At 37.2% G+C, this 6,000-nt stretch overlaps 1 protein-coding gene across 1 annotated transcript in view; it reads left to right on the top strand.

Annotated features, from left to right (window-relative positions):
* The first annotated feature begins 354 nt into the window (after positions 1-354).
* LOC309662161 (contactin-associated protein-like 3) overlaps positions 355-6,000 on the top strand; it is a 100,301-nt gene continuing 94,655 nt past the window's right edge. The window contains exon 1 of the transcript XR_014264551.1: positions 355-406. The gene's annotated coding sequence lies outside the window, so the exon portion shown is untranslated. The remainder of the gene's footprint in view (positions 407-6,000) is intronic.

Here is a 6,000-nt window from a genome sequence, read left to right as displayed (position 1 = left end):
AAAGTGAAGCTGCCAGATGGCAAATATTTAATTTCTGCTCAGTTTTCTTCCATCACAAATACCCTGTGCTGGGCAGAGACTGAGGTCTAAATGGTCCTCATTCTTCACGCTCCTGGATTCACCCTCTTTGCCACATGGCTTTTCAGCTCCTTTTACTGAAGAGGCAGAATCTGTTCTCCCGACCCTTGATCCCGAGTTAGGTTATGAGATTTACTTCGGTCAATGGAATGCCAGCTGATGTGACACACGAAGATCAGAACAGACTTGTATTTTTCTGCTTCTTCTCTTAGTTCTGTGCCACCGCGGTGAGAGGTGCCTGGGTTTGTTTGCTGAGCAATGATACACAAGTCCAGTCATCTCAGATGGGGCCATTCTCCATCAGCGGACAACAGCCTCCCCAAGGCAGGTGCGCAGGAGACCAGAACACCTGCTGAGCCAAGAGTGTGGTCTTGAGACCCCTGAGCTCAGTAAAGTGGTGTCTGCCACTGAGGTTTCTGGTTGATTCACAGCATTATTATGGCAGTAAATAACGGATATTGCTGCTTATGTTTTTTAACTCCCATTTTTCAGTTACATTTCTATTTGGAATAGTGTGGTAAAGTAGATGTCAATGGATTCAATGTTTTTCTAGAGTTTCTGTATTCCTTTTTAAAAACAGCTTTGAGATATAATTCACCTACTGTACAATTCACCTACTTAAAGTGTCCAATTCAATTGTTTTTTTGTATATTCACAGAGTTGTGCATTCATCTCCACAATCTATTTTATCAATTTTATTGATAAAAAAAATTTTGGAAATTTTATCAATTTCCAAAAAAAGAAATCTTTCTTTTTCTAGCCTACAAGTCTCCCATCTCCCACAGCCCCAAGCAAACACTCATCTACTTTCTGTCTCTATAGGTTTGTCCTTTTTGACATTTCATATCAATGGGCTCATATAATATATGGTTCCTTATGACTAACTAATTTCACTCAGAGTATTTTCAAGATTCCTCTACATTGGAGTACTTCATTCATCAGTACTTCAGCCTAAAAATATATCACTGGAATTATGGAATAAACTTAATCCTTAAGGGTGTATTTTTTTAATTAACCAGCACTATTACGAGTTCTCAGTCTTGTTTTCAATTTAAAAAGACTTTTAATGATAATCATTAAAATGCTTATGGTTGAATTTAGATTCAATTCTGTGCAATAAAATCAAATTGGTTATAACACAATAAAGGCCGTATATGAGAAGCCCATAGCTGATGTCATACTCTGTGCTTTTCCTCTAAGATCAAGAATAAGAGAAAGATGCCCACTCTCGCCACTTTTATTCAACATAGTATTAGAAGTCCTAGTCAGAGTAATTAGGCAAAAAAAAAAAAAAAAAAGGAAATCAGCAGCACCCAGCTGGAAAGGAAGAAGTAAAATTGTCAATATTTGCAGATGACATGATATTATATATAGAAAACTCTAAAGACTCCACCAAAAAAACACTGTTAGAACTAATAAACAACTTTAGTAATGTTGCAGAATACAAAATGAATATACAAAAATTGGTTGCATTTCTATATGCTAGTAATAAAACAATACCACTCACAATTGCATCAAAAGAATAAAATACCTATGAATAAATTTAACCATGGAGGTGAAAGACCTGTACATTGAAAACTATAAGACACTGATGAAAGTAACTGAAGGAGACACAAATAAATGGAAAGATATTCTGTGGCTCAAAGATTAGAAGAGTTAATATTGTTAAACTGTCCATACTACCAGAAGCAATCTACAGATTCAATTCAATCCCTATCAAAATTCCAATGGCATTTTACACAGAAACAGAGCAAAAAAATCCTAAAATGTGTAAGGAACCACAAAACACCCTGAATAACCAAAGCAATCTTAAGAGAGAACAAAGCTGGAAGCATCATGCTTCCTGATTGTAAGTTATATTACAAAACTATGGTATGGTATTGGTATAAAAAGAGGCACATTGATGAATGGAACAGAATAGAGAGCTCAGAAATAAACGCACACATATATGGTCACTTAATTTATCACAAAGGAGCCAAGAATATACAATGGGGAAAGGACAGTCTGTTCAACAAATGGTGTTGGCAAAACTGGACAGCCACATGCAAAAGAATAAAACTAGACTACTACCTTACACCATACAAAAATTAACTCAAAATGGAATAAAGACTTGAATTTAAGACCTGAAATCATAAAACTCCTAGAAGAAAACATATACGGTAAGCTCCTGGACATTGGTCATGGCCATGATTTTTTGGATATGACACCAAAAGCAAAGGCAATAAAAGTAAAAATAAACAAGTGAGACTACATCAAACTAAAAAGCTTTTGTACAGTAAAGGAAACCATCAACCAAATGAAAAGGCAACCAATTGAATGGGAGAAATATTTGCAAATCATGTATCTGATAATGGGCTAATATCTAATATATATAAAGATCTCGCACAACTCAATAGCAAACAAACAATCTAATTAAAAATGGGCAAAGGATCTGAATAGACATTTTTCCAAAGAACACATACAGTTGACCAACAGGTATAGGAAAAGATGTTCAACGTCACTAATCATCAGGGAAATGCAAATCGAAACCACAATGAGATATCACTTCACACCTGTTTGTATGATTATCATCAAAAGGTAAGAAATAAGTGTTGGCAAGGATGTGAAGAGAAGGAGACACTTGTGCACTCTTGGTGGGAATGTAAATTGGTACAGACAGTATGGAAAATAGCATGGAGTTTCCTCAAAAGATCAAAACTGGGACTACCATATGATCCAGCAATTTCACTTCTGTGTATTTGTACAAAGAAAATGAAAACACTAACTCCAAAAGATATATGCACACCCATGTTTATTACAGAATTATTTACAATAGTTAAGACATGGGAACAACTTCAGTGTTCATTGATGGGTGAATGGATAAAAAAATGTGATACACACACTGGAATACTATTGAGCCATTAAGAAAAAGGAAATTGTGCCATTTGTGACAACATGGAGGGACTTCGAGAGCATTATGCTAAGTGAAATAAGTTAGAGAAAGATAACCTCTGGTCTCACTGATATGAGTAATCTTAAAAAGAAAAAAAAGGAGCTCATAAATACAGAGAACAGATAGTTGGTTGCCAGACTGGGGGGGTGGGGATGGGGGTGGGAAGTAGGTGACATGAGTGAAGGGGGTTCAAAAGGTACAAATTTCCAGTTATAAAATAAATAAGCCACAGGGATGTAATGTATAGCATGGTGAATATAGTTATTAATACTGTATTGCATATTTACAAGTTGCTGCAAGTAAATCTGAAAAGTTCTCATCACAAGAAGAAAGAAAAAAATCTGTGACTGTGTATGGTGATTGATGGTAACCAGACTTACTGTGATGTTCATTTTGCAGTACACACAAATGTCAAATCATTGAATTGTACACCTGAAACTAATATAGTGTTCTATGTCAATTATACCTCAATAGAAAAATTCTTAGGTCAAGATCAGATGTTGATTTTAATTTTAAATTAGAAAAGGACTTTTAAGGATGCACTCAACTCTGCCTCCCTCTTCCTACCCCAAAGGAGTAAAGAAAAATTGTGACCTTTTATGCCTTTCATAAAATTAGAAATTTTGTTTAAAGGGTATAATATATCTCAATTTAAAAAGTTTAAAAAAAAAAAGAATTTTTTTTCCTGGACACTCATGTAGTTGATTCTGTGAATTTATCCTTCTTTGTGATATGATAGAAGGAAGTTCTAGAATCTCCCTTTTCTCTATATGTATGCACCTCAGCTGCTGCCATCAGTGGACATGTGTGCAAGATGCTATTGGAGACTGTGGTGCTTGAATTGGGTAGAATGCTGGACAGCTGACTCTGCACTTCATTTTAACGTTAAGCCTCTCTGATTCTACTTGTGCCAGAATGTCAGAAAAAGTGTGTTGTTTATGCACAATCCTGTGAAATGTTTATTAAGCACTTTTGGAAATACCATGCAGTATTGCTTTTATACTTCAAGTTCTTAGTTGTGGTTTGTTCTATCTTAGATACCAGTGTTTGTTAGTCCCCAAAAGTCCTACTGGGTTGAAATGGGCTGAATTGGAAAGAAATAGTATAAGCAGATAAGGTAGGGGGTCTATGGAGAAAGAAAACCAGGCATGGCTTTCTGGACATAAGAGAACACCTATTAATTTAGTACAAGCCATTTTGTGATCTAAGCCTGGCCAGAGTGCTTGCCCTTGAACAGGTCTCAGTAATGAAGGATCTTAAGGGAAAACAAGAATGCTGACTGTTATCAGGCAAGAGAAGTAGCACTAGTAATAATGTATCAGTTGTAAAGACTTCCAGTTCTGTTTCCATGGTAAAGATTAGCCTGAAGCACTCAAGCACCAGGTCAAACGGAACCTAAGGGATGATGGCGTTGACCTTTTCTGATCCTCCGGATTTCAATCAACTAAAGCCTGGGCTCTGCCTACCTCCCAAGCCCTTTCATGAATATACATGTACCCTTAGCTTAAAACTTCCCCAGTTTTGCTGTTTGGGGAGACACCGCTTTGGGAAAGATCCCTAGTGTTCTACTTACTTGCTGCAAGTAACAAATCCTTCCTTCTCTCACTCTTTGTCTTGGTTGTGTCTTTTGGCTCGACACCCACCAAGAGGCAAACTTAGTTTTTCGGATAACAATATGAGGCTGACTATTCTCTAGCTGAGATTTATGTAATTAGATGCATAATCCTTTGGTTTTTAAAACCAGGGCTTCCAAGGGCTAGTTATAGGGAACATAGCTCATCAGAGATAACCTGCGAAGACACCGTGCAGTGTGTTTTTTATCACACATGTGACAATTCTTCTCCCTGCAGTCTGTCTCTCCATAATTGTTCTTCAGGATTTGTTGCCTGGGGGCTTATGGGAAAAATGACTCCTAATAGAAATACTATTCTATTTTATTCACAGTATTCTTTCAGAGGATTTAATGATACATCTGTTCCCATTACAAGAGGAAAGTTAAATGTATTCCCAGATTTAGATAAAACACGCAGAAATAATTTACAGGGAGAAAACTGCTGAATAAAGAAGAAAAATGAATGGAGTCATGTTTTGATCTATGGAGAGCATTGAGAAAGTATTTCATTCGGGGGGGGTGAGTTGATCCTTCCTCTTCTCGGTAGGGAATCCTGAGTGCACAGACTGCTCCCAGGTGAGCAGGAAAACAGAAGACTTTGGTCAGGAAATGCCAAGGGTGTAGTTTCACTTAGAATATACTTTCCTAGGCAGCCTGTCTGCACTTACACATATGAGGGTCCACACACTTCTGAACATCGGAAGTTGATTTCTTGTCTTTTATTTGTGACGTGTGCTGATTTCAAGTTCTCTTTTGTGTTTGGTGTGAACTCTGCAGACACATACATATATGCGCATGCGTGATTTGTGGGGTTTGAATCATCACTTAGAGAAATGTGCAAGATTAGATCTACACATTTTCTTCACCTTTGCTTTGTTTTGATTTTTTAAAATTTAATTTAATTTTATATTGGAGTATAGCTGATTTACAATATTGTGTTAGTTTCAGTTGTACAGCAAAGTGATTCAGTTATACATATACATGTGTCCATTCTTTTACAGATTCTTTTCCCATATAGATTATGACAGAATGTTGAGTAGAGTTCCCTGTGCTATTCAGTAGGTCCTTGTTGATTATCTGTCATCTTTCTTACATAAAAGAGCAAAGGGCTGTGGAAACAGGTCACAGAATGCAGCGGACTGCCCCTGACCTGCAGGGATTTAGCTTGGAGGCCTTGGCGGTCCCGTTAGGCATCCTTTCTCCTCTGAGCCTGGAGCTCTAGCATCAGCCTACCTGATCCAGCGCCCTGTGGATGAGCATGGTGTTAAGTACTTGACATTCATTTTCTCCTGTAACCCTTGGATCAGTTGTCTGCTGGTAAGACTTCTATTATCTTATGAAACAGACAACGAAGCTGAGGATCACAGATGCTGAGCAG

Source organism: Balaenoptera physalus (assembly GCF_965194825.1).
Source record: "Balaenoptera physalus genome assembly, contig: SUPER_5_unloc_1, whole genome shotgun sequence".
NCBI lineage: Eukaryota > Metazoa > Chordata > Mammalia > Artiodactyla > Balaenopteridae > Balaenoptera > Balaenoptera physalus.
Note: the sequence above shows the minus strand (reverse complement) of the source record. Positions and strands in the feature narration are given on the sequence as shown.